General features: G+C 37.9%; 1 long non-coding RNA gene across 2 annotated transcripts in view; it reads right to left on the reverse strand.

The window, feature by feature from the left end:
- Window positions 1–1,578: 1,578 nt before the first annotated feature.
- LOC144379686 (uncharacterized) overlaps window positions 1,579–19,040 on the reverse strand; it is a 76,609-nt gene continuing 59,147 nt past the window's right edge. For both annotated transcript variants that reach the window (XR_013443024.1, XR_013443029.1), the window contains one exon: window positions 1,579–1,827. This is a non-coding gene — a long non-coding RNA (uncharacterized LOC144379686). The remainder of the gene's footprint in view (window positions 1,828–19,040) is intronic.

Below are 19,040 nucleotides of genomic sequence, written 5' to 3' on the forward strand. Positions count from 1 at the left end.
CTATCTTATCAGATAGACGACCAAAAGTACCATTGTTTTTAGGTTTCACTGGGAGTTAAATTTATAGAGAGCCATTTTAAGGGCAATTTGACATTAACTGCTAAAATTTAGACTGCGTAGACCCTTTGGATCAGGTACAATACAGAGTGGTAGTCAAAGCACAGTCTTTGGAACTGAACTGTCTGGGCTTGGATTGTAATTTTTTCAATTTGGCTTTGGACAATTGATTTTGCCTCTTCATGGTCAGTTTATTGGTATATAATGAAGAATATAATAATAGGGATTATGATGATATCTACTCCATTGAGTGATTGAAAGGGCGAAGTGAGTCAATACACATGTTTTTAAAAACTTATAAATGTACCAGGCATAGAGTAGCCACTTAGTAAATGTTAGTTGCTACTATTATATCTATTATTATTACTATTATTATTATTACTGTTATTGATGAATATGTGAACATGTTCACGGAATACATGTTTAAGGATTTTCATTCAATATAGCCTTTAGGGACGCCTGGATGGCTCAGTTGGTTAAGCGTCTGCCTTCGGTTCAGGTCATGATCCTGGGGTCCTGGGATCGAGCCCCACATCGGGCTCCCTGCTCAGTGGGGAGCCTGCTTCTCCCTCTGCCTTCCACTCTCCCTGCTTGTGCGTGCTCCCTCTCTGACAAATAAATAAAAAAAAAAAAATCTAAAAAAAATATAGCCTTTAAGGAAAATAGTAAGAAATCAGCTAATAGATTAATTTGCATTAAGAGTGGAATTAAAATAAGAGAGTAAGAGAGGATAGATAACAAATATGTGATGTTAACTCTCACAAAGCCATCCAGGGGGCATAACTGGAGAGAGAAAAGGATGAGGGTATCACTGAGAAATTTATGTAGAAACTCTGAGAAATACTTGGGGAATAAGAAGATAATTCTGTCCATGTGTAGGAAAATGACAATTTAGAGCAGAATGTTGGGTACCAAAAATAGAGAGAAAGGTCATGGGACATTGATTTATTTGTGCAATATCCTTACTACTAAATGTCCTAGAAAGATCATTTCCTAGCTCATGACAAGAAAGATCCAGCAACACTAATCCAGTATCTTCCCAGAAATCAGGATGGAAGGTAGATAAGTCAAATCCAACAAGAAAGGGTCCTGCAAAAACCAGTGATAATAATAAACCATAAACTAAGAAATGTAATTTTTTCAACCCTCTGTTCCATAAAAGAATAAAGAGGTAAACTAATGACTTATAATATAGCTACACTATTATTAAAACAGGCCTCGGTGATAAGGATGTGTGAGGTCCATGCATACTGGCATGATTTCCAAGACATATTTCAATAGAAAACAAAAACACAAGGCAGAAAAGTGTAGTTAATACACATTATATGAAGAAGGAGGATGAGAAAAATTCAAACACTTATAAATTTCTAAATATTCATAAATATGTATGAAAATGCATAAAATTCTGGAGGGATACACAGCAAACCAGAATGGTGTTTGCATCTGAGAAGCAAGGGATTTGAGAAGTAAATGTAGTAGGAGGTGGGAGGTAGGAGTATTAATTTACCTGTCTTTATGAGTATGTGTGAATTTATTGCAATGCAAACACTTTTATGAATTATTTATAAAATAAAATACATTATTAAGGAATGATCTTAAATAAGAATTCCAGTTGCCTATGGAATTGAGCTTAAGTTGGCGTGTTTATTCTCCTTTTAGACTTTAGTTGATGAGGGAGTTGATTTCATTACAAAGTTTCCTGGAGCTTCTGCTAGCTTCAGCCGATTGTGTGAATAGGTCACATTCTGTGGAGGGCGCCAGGAACATTGTCTTTAAAAAAAAAAGAAAAAAAATATATATATAGCATCATTATAAAGTATTAAATAAAGCCTGAAAGAAGTTGTAAATTGTGTTAATCATTGCTAAATCTATGTAGAACTGTCATGATGGTGATTTTTCTGGAGAAAAATCTATCATCCAAAATTTGATTTATGCATCCACTCAACCTTCCATCCCTTCATCTTTAATAAATGCCCACGGTATGCACAGTAGACAGAATATGACATATTCTGCCATGGAGTGGATAATGCCTGAATTAACATATTGACCCAGTATCTGACATCTCCAAGCCCTGCCTATATCCTAGCTATCCTAGATCCTCATTGTGGATATTGGCTGAGATCTCTGGGGCCACTTAATTTCTAACAATACTTCTCCGCCTCTACCAGTGTCCAAATCTAAAGCAGGGTGCCCAAGCAGAACCAGAAGACACTTTACTTAAGAAGTTAAATATCTGGGACAATGCTCATTTACCACCAAGTTTTAAAGACCTTGGTTACCTATTTCTAATGAGAAAGGCAACTCTAGCTATAAGAAACCATTTATTTATGCTGAATGTTGATTTACTGATAGGAAACTTTGTCATTAAATTATTCAAAAAATTTTTTCCTGGCAAATGACAGGAAGGGAATTGATGAGTCTTTTCCTTGCTAAAGTATTTGCCTTTTAAAGAGACTACAGACTCTCAATTTTTTCACTGCAGAAGTTAATAGGATAGAATCGCCTTCTGAAAACTCAATAAATAATTTCATAAAATACCTATAAGTTATTCATGGTTGTGTTTTAAGCATGAGTGCAAAGGAATAATTGGAAGATGGCTGAAGTAGGTGGGCATCAGATATAGAGAAGAGAGAATGAGGAGGTTTACTATATGTGACAGAGAACACTCAGATTAAACCTGAGACTGCAAAACATCAGAATTATTTCTTGTTTGATTGTTCATTTGCTCGTTTTCTTTTGTATTTCTAGAATTTGAAAAAAAAAGATATTTGCTTTAGAAACTATTTTTTTGAAAACTCAAATCTTTCTTTTTATCTGTCCCTGAATTTTTGTTTCTCCAGTCTTTCTCTCTCAATAAGCAAGTATTTATTACACATAAATATGATGTCAGGCACAGAACTATGTGGGGGGAGCAAGATAAAAGCATGTCACAATTAATAACGTACTGTCACATCATCTCTTTCCATGACACTCAGCATGTCAATGGTGGATATTAAGGAAGCAGATTATGGTTAGGTCAAGACTATAAACAGGGAAAAAAATACATAGACAAAGGTCAAAATTTTGTGATATGAAGGCTTCCAAAATGCTAACTTTCCCTCAAATATTTTTTTCAGACAGAGATGCAAGGTCTTAAATAGTAAAAAACTCCTGTTCTTTTGATTTGATAATTGATTGAACATTTGTCTCTTAAGGATCTACTTTGCACACAAGTCTATGGGGGCTGAAAGGATTACGTGGACCCAATTTTTGCTTTCTAGGAGCAATCTGAGCCAATTGATACACATATGTTTGATTCTTCTATGCAAAGCATAGAAAGCCATTAATTTGGGGGATATGAAAGTTTCAGGAATCTTTCGCCCTGCTTTATTTTTTGTGCCTAATAGTCTTGTAGAATATTCTTTTTCCCTGAGATTCTCTTAAGAAGCCCTTGAGAGTTTTTGTGATTTGCCTAGAGTTTGGACTGAAATAGAAAACAAATCAGAACATCACGAACATTAAGAAAATGTACCTTCTATTGTCACATCTCTCTGTCTCTGTTCATGGAGTTTTCCCAGAATGGTTTTTCATTCCACTTTTCCTTACTCTAGGTTATTTCTGTATTTTAAATGCTGTCTGTTGTCCAAAGACAATGAGAATAAATTCTTTCTATAAGCTCCCGTGGATGGAAGCATTGCAACGAGAAACACCCGACATAATCCTGGCTCTTTAGGGGCGCCTGGGCAGATCAGTCAGTTAAGCATCTGCCTCAGGCTCAGGTCATCTGGAGCGCTGGATAGAGCCTCGCACTGGGGCGGGGCAGGGAGCCTGTTTCTCACTCTCCCTCTGCCTCTCACCCACTTGTGCTCGCTCTCTCTCACTCTCTCTCTCCCTCAAATAAATAAATAAAAAATCTTAAAAAAAAAAATACTGGCTCTCTAACTGTGGGAGCTTCAGCCTGTTCCCTAACCTCTCTAAGCTTTAGCTCGTTTTTATGAAATATGGGGTTAATAATATCTACCTCGAAGTTTGCTGGTAAGGATTAGAAATTGCGCAAGGCAGATCTGCCATTCAAAATTAATGGTTACCCTTTACCTAGATTTATAACTGCCCCTTATGTCATTCCACCATATATTTCAGTTCTTTGTGGACCCCCCACCCTGACCCCAACACTGCTGAAATGTCCTTGAGATTAGGGACTGTTTTTTTCACTTGTTTAATCCTCATAGTAATTAAAATCTGTACTTTGCAACTTCAAAAATACTTGTTGATGGGTCATGATGGGTATCATCAAATTTTATCTTTAACGAGAGAGAATACAAGTAAGAAAACTTCATTATAGATTAAAATTTTCAAATGTTTATTGAATTTGTGTTATCTCCAAAGTACATCTGAAAACATAATCAGGATATATCACTAAATCAGAAAAGGATCATATACATGGATTCTGAGTCTGAATTTGAAAGATCTAAACACTTGCATAAGTTATTCCAATAAAGAGAAAGTGATCAATGGTCTGGTAGAAGATTTCGCTAATTAAGTACTGGGGTACAGAAGAGAAAAATATTAACTCCAAGCTGGGAGATTTAGGTGACTGTTTTGAAAAACAAAAACAAATTTACTAAATGTCTATTTATGCCAAATACTAGAACCACCATAAATTGAGCATGTACTGTAAACCCAAACACTTTTTATTTACTATCTAAGTAATTCCACACAATAACTGTATGAGATAGGAACCATGATCCCCATTTTATAAATGAGGAAATTGAAATTAATTGCTTAAGTTCATATTCTTTTCAGTGGCCATGAGATGAATCCTTACAGACCAAGACTAGAATGAAGATTTAGAGAAAAATGGTCTAAGAAGCCTTAGGATCTATTTGTGTTCTCTGCTGTTTAGTCCAGGTTGACCCAGGTTAGAAGAGTCCCCACAGCACCATGGGCTCCAGCCAGCTCTCTAGGCCCTAAGGATTCTAAATATGAGTTTGGGCTTAACTTGACAATATTATTACTTTCCACCTGTGTTGTTTTTATATACTCCTCGAAAATAAAGAGTAGTGGAGAATTTAGTGGTTTAAGATATGGGAATAATCTCCATCAGGTTCCATTGGAGACACTGCTCATGTTTAGAAATGTGATCAGGGCATGATCCCAAAGCAATTGGGAGACCAGTATTCATTCAGCCATGATGGTTGTCATTGATAAGGAATATTGAAGAATGGAATAGCCTCAGTTACTTAAAAGAATTTATATAGTTTTCCCATGTCTATAATAGAGCCAGGAATATCAATGTTCTTTCCACTTCTTCTCTCTCACTTCTCTGACCTTACTTTTACATACTACCTGTAAATAATAATACATACCTTTATATCTCTCTCCAAACATCTTAGCATCTATGTAAGTTCTGTATGTTTGAAGTCTACCATCAATTTCCGTATTGGATTTTTTTTAAGTCATGCTTAAAAAAATCTAACATTTTATGTTCCCACAAGTATGACTCAAAAACTTGTTTGGACATGATTCAGAATAATTTGTTTATTGCTATGTGTCAAAATCTTTACTCAGCTAATCTGAACTTGGAAGTATTTTCTTTCAGTCAAGCAAGATCCTTGATCTTAAAAAGATGACTTTAAGTGACTTATTTATATTTAATGTTTATTTATAACTATCTTAATACTTAAAAAATATTCTCCATTCTTGTCCTTCACCACCACAAAGGATAATAAATAATTCCTCATTCACATAGCTCCTTTTTCTAGGCCAGTACCCCAAAGCTAAACCAATGAACCAGGCAACTTGGCCACAGCTGTTGGAATAATGAAGGTCAAACTGTTGCTAAGTATTAGCTAATTTAAAAAGAAAATATTAGCTAATTTAGAAAGAATATAGTGGTATGAGCACATGTGTGTGTACATATATATACACATTATATACCTGAATGACCACATGACCAGTTGTATATTCTGTACATGTTTGTTTTAATTAAGATTAATTTAATTATAGGGAACTGAATCCCCTTGAGCCACTTAAAAAGAAGATTCAGAGAATTTATGGTAGAGATGAAGGAGGCACAGCTGGACCTCACAGGGCCAGTGGAACCAGAAATATCAGAAATGGTCTGTCTCCTTCTCCCCGCCCCCTTCCCTCCCCCATCCTCTTCTCTTCTCCCACCCTACCCTCTCATGATTTCTTCTATGCTTTGATATGTGTTTTCTTCATTTTTTCCCCTATCAACAGGTAGAGTGTTTCTTCTGTCGTTACAAGGTCCAATCCAACCCACTCATCTCTCTGCCTGGAATGTTAGAATCTCTTTTTCCTTTCCCATCCACACCCATAACTTCATCCACTAAATTCTCCTTTGCTTTTAGGTCCAGTTCAGATATTATCTTCCCCATACAGTTTCACCTGATTGTCCAGCTGAAAGTAACCTTAAACTTTTATGAATTTTCAGTGCACTTTATCTTTCATCTCCTATAGCGGACATCATTTTTATACTAAATGTGCATCCTGGCTCTCTTTCTAGAAACCAGACACTGACGATGTCTTACACGTGTTTGGATCTTGCCAAATAAAAACCGACCACTGACCTGCTTTGTTGGAATTGTTCTGTGTGACCTTAGCAGACTTCCCAAGACCCAATGAGTAGAGGTCAAAGGGAGATTGATTTCTACTCAGTAAGTAGGAAAAAATAAAACCCCAAACTATCTATAAGTACTGCCCTCCGAGTGTCCTCTCAGAAGCCAGTAGGAGCCTTAAAATAAGGAGGCAAATTAATTAAGGTGCTTATGTCTACAAGTAACAGAATAGCTAATTTAAAGTGGCTTAAACCACTGGGCTTATAATTTTACTAAAAATAAATTCCTGTGGCAGTGATTTGCCAGGATTAATTTGATAGCACTATGATATCATTAAGGATCAAGATTTTGATTTTGTTCATCTTCCCCCATCTTTGATACATTGGCGAACTTCTAAGTTTACCGCCTTCTAAGTTCAAGACAGTTTCCATAGTGTCAAATATCACATACAAACAAAACAGCTGACCAAAAAGGAGATCAAAGTTATAGATGCTCTGTGCTTCATCCACTGTCTAGCACTGGGCTACATGTCCACGCCTAAGTCCAGCACTGGTGGAGGACTTGAGACATCTAGAATTCACCCACTAGTTGTGGAAAGGAAGTCATTTGAAAATCAGAACTCAAGGTGGCACCTGGGTGGCTCAGTCGTTAAGCGTCTGCCTTCACCTCAGGGCCTGATCCCAGGGTCCTGGGATTGAGCTCCACATCCTCCCTGCTCAGCGGAAAGCCTGCTTCTCCCTCTCCCACTCCCCCTGCTTGCGTTCTCTCTCTCGCTGTGTCTCTTTCTGTCAAATAAATAAACAAAATCTTAAAAAAAAAAAAAAAAGAAAAGAAAACAAAATCAGAACTCCACCAGCAGATAGAAGGTAGAAGGTAGGTGACTTTGGGATATTTGACTGAATATATCTTTTTCAGAATGATTCAATACTAACAGCTGACTATCCCCTCTTTATGTAGCTGAGGGCATTGAACCATTGGGTGACAGAGGGTGGAGGATATAACATTTAAGACATTTTTTAAACCTCGGTTTTTATGACTAAATGAGCAGGTAAGCTAGATGGTATGTGTTTATGATTCAGGTTCTCTATAATTCTGTGTTCAAGGTCATGTCTTAAACGTCTTTCTTAAGTAAGCCAGATTATTACATAGTATTTTTTTTTTTTTTTAAGTTCAGTGACTCCTCATGGAACTGGAGACCTGGGATGGACTTAAGAACTTTCCACCACTTAGCTGTGGGGACTGTTTATGTCATCTCCTTTCTTTCATTTTGCTTTCCTTATATCTAAATTTAGAACTCAGTAGCCTACAAAACATATTCCAATCCAGTGTTCTTTGATCTACAAGACTCATTCCAATGAAGAATTTTCTGATCCCATGACTTCTACCAAGAGATATAAACTAATGTGGAATAGGACATTACTACCACCTTATCAAAAATGAAGACAACACACAAAATCTATATGAGTGTCTTCTGAATGAATGCTGTACCTAAGATATTCTAGCTAATCAGATCTGACAGTGGGTGGAGTTAGCAAAGGGAGGGGAGAGAGGAAAGGAATCAGAATCAATTTTCTATCCTCAGATACAAAGACTTTACCATGTTTCCAGGACAGTCTGTGTCTTTGTGTTATATAAATCATAAGTCCTTTAGATATACAAATACGAAGCAAACTTCTATTATAAAGTTCTTTGCTTTTTGAGAATATAAAATCTTATGCTTAATCAAACAACATCTCTAGAGTTATTGTTTTATTTGCATGTTTTTATTAGGATGACATTGCAAAGGATATAGAGTTGTGTTTTTTTTTTTTTTTTAAGGGATGTAGGCACAGAGTTGTGTCTGAATTATTTCTGTTACTGTGAAAAGGAACTTTTTTCAAGCACATAAGGAGTTGCTTGTAAGAAATGAGGACTAGAGAGAAATTGTTAAAGAGATCGCTTTCATGACAGACTTTGTGAGATGCCCAGGTGCCCGTAGCAAAAGGTGGCCCAGTATTGGGGAAAGGACCCTGTCATGTTCTGCACACTTAGCCACTGATGACTCTGTGAGCATGGAAAGATAGCAAGATATTCATAGCCATAAGTTATCTCAAAAGTGCCAATATTTAGGGCGTCTGTGTGGCTCAGTTAAGTGGCTGACTTGGTTTCCTCTCACGTCATGATCTCAGGGTCCTGGGATAGCCTCCACTCCCTGACTGTTGCCCCTTGGGCTCCATGCTCAGCAGGGGGTCTGCTTTAGGATTCTCTCCCTCTGCCTCTGCCCCTCCCCCTGCTCTCTCTCTCTCTCAAAATAAATAAATCTTAAAAAAAAAAAAAGAAGCAACATCTATAGTGACAATAGAGAAAATCTTTCTACCAACTCCAAGAATACTGACTCTTGACATGTAGAGCTGAAACAGGAGAGAAACAATATGTTTGTTAATACTTGCTAACTATTTTAAACTGACTGGTCTGCAAAAACACTGAGTCACTCCTTTGCTTTAACTTAGAAATACTTCAGGGACCACTTTCCTTTGTGAGAGACGGTTCTGAAGCACAGAACTGTACCAATGGAGTGGCCATGCAAAAAAGATCTCGCTTCTAATGCAGGATGGTTAATATTGTACATAAACTTTTTGTGTATAAAACGTATCTTTATAAGTATTCCTAAATATGTTTTAACATGTAAACTTAATGTAAACTTAAAAAGTTTTTTATTCTTCTTCAGTTGAAAATTGGTAATAAAAATAGTGATGGCGATAACATATATATAGACTGTTTCTTCTAGGGCCAACATGATAATTCTGGATGGATTATCTTGTTTTGCTATCTCCCCACTCTAACCTAAGAATTATTATTATTCCCATTTTACACGTGAAGACACTTAGGCTATTAGGTTAAGATATGAAGCAAGTGTGACTGATTCCAGAACCTCTGATCCTCTCTCTCAGTGTCTCCCAACCTTGGAGCTAACGATGTTTTGGACCAGATCATTTGTTTGGGGGAGGGAGCTTTCCTGCATATCATAAGATGCTCAGCAATATCTCCGATCTCTGTCCACTAGACACCAGTGATTCCAGCCCCATTCCAGCCCCTGCAAGATGGGAAAATAAAAAATATCTCCAGGTTTTATCAAGTTGTCACCTGGGGTGGGGGGGGGGCGGCAAAATCGCCCTGGTTGAGAACTACTGCTTGCCACTCTACTGCTCACCTGCCATTTCATCATCTCAGAAGGGAACATCAAAGCCACTTAAAAGATGTTTTAAGGGGCACCTGGGTGGCTCAGTCATTAAGCGTCTGCCTTCGGCTCAGGTCATGATCTCAGGGTCCTGGGATCGAGCCCCACCTCGGGCTCCCTGCTCGGCGGGGAGCCTGCTTCTCCCTCTCCCACTCCCCCTGCTTGTGTTCCCTCTCTCGCTGTGCCTCTCTCTGTCAAATAAATAAATAAAATCTTTAAGAAAAAAAAAAAAAAGATGTTTTAAGTAGGCCCTGAAAGTTTTAGATGACAGGGCCCTAAACATGGCTTGGGAGTTGTTGGGAATTAACTTTTTGTCCACCCTTCTGAATTCCACATCACTTGGGAGCTTGGGATTGAAAAAAATAGGATCTGGTCTTAGAGTCTGGTGCCCAGGCTGACATGCCTTTAGGACTGGCCTTCCCCCAAGCGCATCTGCCACTAAACCTGGCCCAGCTGAATGGCTTTACCCAAGAGCTGCTTGAGCAGATAATCAGAATAACTGAATCAGAATTTAAAGTTGAAATACGGAGCAGAGATAGTGAATGAAAAGTTAAAATACCAGGGTGACCTGCTGAGAAATTGTATCAGACTTTGTGCAGTGACCGTGAGCTTTTTAGGAAGAATGAAAGGTGTTTCTTCCTTCCCCTGGAAAAGTCACCAAAGCCTTTGCTTTCCTAAAGGCACACACATTTTGCCACCAGGGGGCGGTTACTAACTAGCCTTCTGAGTTTGAGATGGACAGCCCTGAAAATAACTCATAACCAAGTGTTTTTTTCCCTAAGAGTTGGACCCAGGATACTATGGACAGAGAAAGACTATTGTTTGATCAAGGTCGGCATGAAGCTCTGTAGTGGGAGTAGCATTTTCAGATGTTAGGAATGTGGAGATCTAGGCCTGGTTTTGAGCCACTGGAGGTAAATAACCCACCAGGGAAATGTTGATGAGGCCTGAATAGCTTTATTAGATTTACCTCTGGTTCTGTACCCTAAGCCCACTTCAGAAAGATTAAAGAATAAATCTTAATCAAATTTTGGACAATAAAGAAAACAGAACGTAATTGAGTTACCACATAATATGTATTTAATTTACACTCAGACTTCAGCAAAAAATTAGAATTTTAAAAACTGATTATACATTTTCTAATGTTCCATATCATGCGTATTACCATATACATTATGTATTTATAATGTTGTACACACACAAGCCAATGCATATTGAATACTCATAAATAAGGCTTGTCACATAATAATGCTATTATAGATATTAGTTGTTACTCTTCTTCATAATAATAATTTTATGGAGGATTCAAGAGACTTTTAACAGTAATCCCTTATGTTATGAAATTGGATCCTACCCTCTGCATTAAAAAAAGTCCGCTTATAACACAAAGTCTCCTGCTGCAGGGAATTCAGACTTTTTGGAAGTACAAATATATTAACAAGGCATTAGAGTATAATGGGTAAATATAATTAAAGAGATGAGGGGGGGAGAAAGGAAGGAAGGCAGGGACGAGGATGGAGCAGTTCTACTGCCAGGTATCAGATCCGTATTCTAGACAGGACGAAGAAGAAAAGAAGGATAAACTGCACAGCTAAGTATAGCCCCTCCTAGATTGTTCACAGGTGCCCTATCGGTTGACTTCTGTTTACATCTCATGCGCAGACTTGGTCACATCCCTCTTCCTATTGCAGAGAAGTATGGGGGGCTTAAAATTTATAACTAAACATGTTGCCTCCCAGAACAAAATAGGAATTGTGTACGTTTAGAAATTGACATGCTGGGCTGCCTGGGTGGCTCAGTCAGTTGAGGGTTTGCCTTCAGCTCAGGTCATGATCCCAGTATCCTGGGATCGAGCCCCACGTGGGGCTCCCTGTTCAGCAGGAAGTCTGCTTCTCCCTCCCCCTCTGCCTCTCTCCCAGGCTTGTGCGCTCTCCCTTGCTCTCTCTCTCAAATAAATAAAAACTCTTTAAAAAAAAAAGAAATTGGTATGCTTCCAACCTTGACATACACCTTGAAAGCTCGTATTGAATAGACAGCTAGAAATATCTTTCCCTCTCTTTTTTCTCAATAGATGGATAAACAGATGTAGAAAATAATAGATATCTGTATCTACATATACACATATGTATGTTGACAGATACACATTTACATATATACATATGTTTGGGTACATCCATATACATGTATGTGCTATTTTTAATGAATTACATACATTTTATAAAGATATAGGAAGACGGGGCGCCTGGGTGGCTCAGACGGTTAAGCGTCTGCCTTCGGCTCAGGTCATGATCCCAGGGTCCTGGGATCGAGCCCCACGTCGGGCTCCTGGCTCAGCAAGGAGCCTGCTTCTCCCTCTCCCTCTGCCTCTCTCCCTGCTCATGCTTTCTCTCTCTCTCTCTGTATCTCTGTGTCTCAAATGAATAAATAAAATCTTAAAAAAAAAAAAAAAGATATAGGAAGACAAAAAAGAGTATTTAAAGAATTGCCTTGAAGTAGCTGGAGAAAAACCCTGTTGGTTCCGTACTAAATACCATTCTCTAAAATAGACTGTCGATGGTCTTGAAACTTAATTTTTTTAAAACTATACTTACAGTAGCCAAAAATAAGACAATGCTTATTAGATGTGCAAAGGAATAAGTTTTGAAACAATATAAGAAATTATTAAAGAAAAGATTGATAGATTTGAAAGTATTCAATTTTATATCTCCATGTGATTAAAGTACATATAACTAAAAGGAAAACATCTAAATGTAAAATGCTTATATTTGATACGATAAAGGTATAAAGAGGTTAATATCACCAGTACATTTTAAAAAGCTTATTCAAATGGATAAGGAAAACTAAGATTCCAGCAGATGAATAGATAAGTAATATGAATAAACAATTTGCTCAAGGAGAAAAAGGAAAAAAAAAAAAAAAAAACACTTGGGGAACTTTATTCCTCACTGGGTTTTACATAAATGAAAACAATCTGGTGTTTCATTGTATACCTGGTAGAGAAATGAGGACATTTAAAAGGCAGTGATAACATCTCAAATTTCTATTTGGAGCATATGCATTGCTGATAGCATTGTAAATTGACAGACACATTTGGATGTATGCGGGGGAGGAATTGCTGAAACTCCAAGCGCCTGCTGTACCCGGAGCGTTTTGAAGGAAAGCAGCCTCCAGCACTTCTCTCTGCATAATTTGTCATGGTTCATGAGCATCCAGGAGAACCACACCTAGGTCTTTGCTCACAATCAAAGGTACCAGGGATCAGTGCAAGAATCAAAGGTAAAAAACACAGAGCCGAGTTGAAAGAAGCTGACGGCCTCTAACACCTGGGTGAAAAACGTTTCCCGGTGCAGTGCTCCATACCAGAAAGTGACAGTCTAACCAAATCAAGATTCAATTTTACTGAGAAGTATGAATGCTAGTGTGCTGGTTAATGTTATGTCAGCTTGGTCAGGCCACACTACCCAGTTATGTGGTCAAACACTAGTCTAAATGTCTCTGTGAACATCTTTTTTAGATGAGATTAACATTTCAATCAGTAAATTCTGAGTAAGCAGTTTCACCTCCTTAAGGTGGGTGGGCTTTGTCCAATCAGTTGAAGGCCTTGAGAGACAGAAGACTGAGATCCCCTAAGGAAGAAGAATTCTTTGTCCAGATTGCATTCAGACTTGAGCTGCAGCATCAACTGTCCCCTGGGTCTCCAGCCTGCCAGACTGCTCTGAAGATTTTCAACTTGCTCGTTCCCATAATCATATAAACCTTCAATTTCTTAAAATAAATCTCTCTGTCCATGTATAGATATACCTGTATCTCCTATTGGCTTTGTTTTTCGAGACAACCCTAAGCTAAGGTGGATCACTTGAGAACAGTTTAACTAATATTACACCTTCCTATCTATGATGCTATATAACAAAATAATCTTGGAAGCATAGTGCCTTTGGAATAATTACTAATATGTGCTCCAAATTCCGCTCTATTTTTACTACTAAGGTAGAAATCCATGTAATGGTTGTTCTCATAGATCAAATAATTCAATACCTGGAAATCGTGACAGGTGATAGTAGTGTTCATGAATCATGCATCCCATACCTGAAAATTCATTTTGAAAAAGATAATTAAGCATCTTATTACCTCACTTTTTTCATGGCTCTCCGTTGATCAGCTTTACGGACGATTTACAAACTTGCTGGTACCAAAGTGAAGCAAACCAGTAACTTCCTTGGCTCAGAGACTGAAGAATATTTCGGACTTCTGTCTAAATCATAATTTGCCCAAACATCAGACTTCAAAGTGCAGAGTCTCCATCCACAGTATATTAACATCCTAGTGCTAAGACAATTTACTATGACATAGGTTCATGTGAATACTATCTGTTTTTGAGGAGGCTCGGCAAATATGACCACCATGACACGCCTTTCTCCTATAGGCTTTTGACAGGTATAATTAGATTTCAGAAATGGATGGCCTCTATTGAATGGGGCCACGGTCTGTGCGGTTACTTCCTCTTAGCTCAGTGTAAACCCTCTTCATTCCTCCTCTGCCTCTCTCCATTGTGATTATTTCTCATTTGTGCCTCATTGAAACATGTTTTGCCTATTCATACGTGGGTTCCACCATGCTTGAGGCCCCAAATGATCAGTAACCAAACTGATATGGGAAGTGCACTGTCTTAATCCTATGACTGTTTTCTGAAGATACATTAAAATAAACATTTGCAGGTTTCAATAAGCCTCTTGCCAATGAATTTGCATGCAGGAACTATATTTCTTAGGTAGCTTTGAAATATATTCCTAACGAATGAAATCCTCTCCATTTTAGAAGGCATTGATTAAAGTTGAATGATCCGAAGAAAAATTCTAATGCAAGAAGATATTGTTATTTTTAGAACTGGTATCTGTCCCATAGTTTGAGCACAAAAATTAGGGAGATGGTGCTTAAAAAAATTGTAATGTCATTTGCTATACACACCTTAGAACGCAAATGTAATTTTTTTGTTGCATCTTTGTAACAGCATGCAGTTTGTTTTTTAAAAAAGACTTTATTTATCTACTTGAGAGACAGAGAGAGCTCGCAAGTGAGAAAGCACAAGAAGGGGGAGCAGCAGAGGGAGAGGGAGAAGCAGGCTCCCTGCTGAGCAGGGACCTGGATGCCAGACTAGATGCCAGGACCCTGAAACCATGACCCAAGGCAAAGGCAGCTGTTTAACCTACTGAGCCACCCAGGCGCCCCTAAAACTAGATTCCTTTTTTTTTTTTAAAGATTTTATTTATTTATTTGACAGAGAGAGACACAGCGAGAGAGGGAACACAAGCAGGGGGAGTGGGAGAGGGAGAAGCAGGCTTCCCGCGGAGCAGGGAGCCCGATGCGGGGCTCGATCCCAGGACCCTGGGATCATGACCTGAGCCGAAGGCAGCCGCTTAACCGACTGAGCCACCCAGGCGCCCCTAAAACTAGACTTCTTAAAGTAGTTTTTGCTTTCATATTTTGCATTTGTTCAGGCAATTGATACCTAAAGTTCAAAGATGTGTTCTTTTCCTCAACATCATCTATACGTTAAAATTTTTAATGGTTGAATTAAGTGTATAGGAGATTGTGTCAGATGGGACACTATTAAAAAGCAAATTAAAGCGAATTCTCATTTCTCCATATAGTCATGGGGAAGCCAAAACTAAGAGTTTCATTAAATCTAACAGTCTCATTTTCACCATTAGTTTGAACCTCCTCCTCCTCCTCCTACCAAACCTCTGGCCAGGGCTCCTTAATTAACTAATTCGACTTTCCCCCTTCGCCTTTCCTGAGCCCGCCCTCTGGGGCTAATGAGTAGCCACATGTCTAGTAGGTAGACAGCAGCAGGGAGGAAATAGATAATCAGCCCCATGAAGAGCAGATACTCTTTCACAGCATTTCTGTTTCATAGAAGGGGAAAATGCAGTAAAGGGCTTCAAGAAGCAACATTTTAGCAATTAATTCAGCATTTGCGGGAGCTTGCTACATTTTGAGTTTTGTCTTGGGAAGTTTCTCAGGGCATGCTGTTCTTTTCCTTTACAGTCCTTTTCAGTCTGTGCCCAGAATACACTGATTTATTTCCACAGTCCTGTCTAAGGCATTAGCCCAGCATCTCCCAGACACCCCAGTGGAGAGTTACTCCCACTTTTCCCAGCATCTCCATGTTCCTTGTGAAGGTTTTCATTCGACAAGAACGTTTTGATCGCCGTCTTAGTGGAAGGCATTATAGTGTTCACCACATTGTGCTTTTAATTTAATTCCGTTGTTTTAGTAAATATCCTTACTCAGATATTATATAAAAAAGAAAAGTGAAAAATGTTAACATTGCAGGCTGATAAATCATCAAAAAGAGAACACACTTGCATAACCAGTGCTTGCATCAGCGAAGAGGATATTGTCAGTGTCCCAGAAACTCCCTCCCAGTCACTAACCACCTGTCCTTCCCAAAGGCAATCCCTGCCCTGACCTTTACCATAAATGAGTTTTGCCTTTTGTTGAACTTGATATAAAGTATACACTTTTTGAAGTCTGTTTTTTGCTCAAAATTGTGCCTACAGTTTGATCATTTTCACTGCTGGACAGTATACATTGTAAGCATGAAGATTTTATTTCTGTATTCCAGTATTACGGGCATGTGGATGATTTCAATTTTTTGACAGGCAAGTAGTGCTGTTAGGGATATTACTGTGCATATCTTTGGGTGCACATGTGTTCACACCTCTGTGCAGTATGTACGTGGGAGTAGAATTCTGAGATACGGGGCATGCTGATGTTCAGCTTTAGGACATACTGCAGTATACTTGGCAGAGCGTTCATTTATACACACCCAGCAACATAGGAGAGCTCCAGCTGCCCATGTTACCTGCTCAGCAATACGTGCTCTTTCCCTTTCAGTTTAGCCATCCTGCTGTGTGTGCGTCAAATGGTATGTCTGTCTGGTTTTTACTCTGCATGTTACTTTGCACAAATGAGGCTGAATGGTGTTTTTTAATGTGTATTGGCCATTTTGCACATTCTTTTTTGTGAAGAGTCTGTTCAAGTTTTTGCTGAATTTTTTTTTATTCTCACTCTAACTCTATCATAGATACATGATAAAAAATAAATAAATAAAATTTCTGTATACTTCTGTGTATATTGCAAATATCTTCTCCCATGCTCTGAGGTTTGAATTTTCACGGATTTCATAGTATTTTTTGAGTTCTTATCTATAATATGGTCCATTTTTCGTTTCCTTACTTTATGTTAGTGCTTATTGTGATCAACTTAAGGGTTGTTGCCTGCCTCTAAAGTCATGAACATATTCCTCCTGTCTTTTATATCCTAGAAATTTGTTTTATTTTATTTTATTATGTTATGTTGATCACCATACATTACATCATTAGTTTTTGATGTAGTGTTCCATGATTCATTGTTTGCGTATAGCACCCAGTGCTCCATTCAGTACGTGCCCTCCTTAATACCCATCACCAGGCTAACCCATCCCCCCACCCCTCTCCCCTCTAGAACCCTCAGTTTGTTTCTCAGAGTCCATAGTCTCTCATGGTTCGTCTCCCTCTCCGATTCCCCCCCTTCATTTTTCCCTTCCTACTATCTTCTTTTTTTTTTTTTTTTAACATATAATGTATTATTTGTTTCAGAGGTACAGGTCTGTGATTCAACAGTCTTACACAATTCACAGCGCTCACCATAGCACATACCCTCCCCAATGTCTATCACCCAGCCAACCCATCCCTCCCACCCCCAATTTTAATGTTTTACTTTTTGTACTTAAGTCTAAAGTATGTCTGGGATTTATTTTTGCACACAGTGTGACGTAGGGAGTCAATTTTCAATTTTTTTCCTTATGAATATCCAGTTTACTGTTACTTATGAATTTACCATTTATTGAAAAGACTTATATTACTTATGAATTTACCATTTAATGAACTATGGTTTCTCCACTACAGTGAAAACTTTGTCATAATCAAATGTCCATATATGTGAGTCTATTTCGAGATTCTCTATTTTTTCCATTGATGAATTTATCTACATTTACACCAAGACCCACACTACCTCAACTACTACAACTCTGTAAAAGGTATGGATATCTTATTTTGTAAGCACCCTGGCTTAGTTCTTTTTTATGTTATCTTAGCTATTTTTGTCCCTTGCATGTCCATACAAATTTTGGAATCAGCTTGGTAATTTCTAAGAAAAATCTTGATGAGATTTTGATTGTGATGGCCCTAAATCTATAGATCAATTGGGAAGAACTGGCATCTTGCAATCAACACATGTGGTAAATACCTCCATTTATTTAGATTCTCTTTAATTATATTTATAGTGAGATCTTTGTTTAAATGCAACTGTAAGGTCTTTGATTTCTTAACATTTTATTGCTGATATAAAGGAATGCATTGATTTTGTATTCATTGTATTCAGTGACTTTGCTCAATTCATTTATTAATTGCAATAGTTTATCAGTAGGGTATTTTAGATTACCTACATATATAATCATATCATTTTGTCTTTTTTTCTTTTTTTCAGAGAGAGTGGGAGCAAGTGGGGGGAGAGGTAGAGGGAGAGAGAGAGAGAGAATCCCAAGCAGACTCCATGCCCAGCACAGAGCCCGACCCTCAGCTCATGACCTGAGCTGAAATCAAGAGTCGGATGCTCAACTGACTGAGCCACCCAGGTGCCCCTATAGTCATATCATTTTGGATAATGTTTGTGTTACTTATTATTGCTCAATTCTTGTATTTTTTTCCTCCTTGAATTACAGTGGATAGAACCTTCAGTATAAAATTAAATAGCAGAGCTGACTCTAACTTCCTTCAGCCATCCTCAGACTTGATGAGGAAGAATTTCTGTGTGTTACTGTTGAACAAAAGATTTGCTCTAGGTTTGTTTTTTTTTTTTTCTAGCTAACTTCTATCGGATTAAGAAAATCCCCTTTTATACCAATTTTGCAATGTTTGTTTTTTTCATAAATGAGTATTGAGTTTTGTAACATGTTTTTATTATATTTATTGAGAATATTCTAGTCTACTCCCTTTTTTCTGCATATTGTGAATTTAAGTGATTATTCTTAAATATTAAACAGGGCACGTACTGCATGGACCACTGGGTGTTACACGAAAACAATGGATCGTGGATCACCACATCAAAAACTAATGATATATTGTTTGGTGACTAACATAACATAATAAAATTTAAAAAAATTTAAA

Source organism: Halichoerus grypus, chromosome 1, assembly GCF_964656455.1.
Source record: "Halichoerus grypus chromosome 1, mHalGry1.hap1.1, whole genome shotgun sequence".
NCBI lineage: Eukaryota > Metazoa > Chordata > Mammalia > Carnivora > Phocidae > Halichoerus > Halichoerus grypus.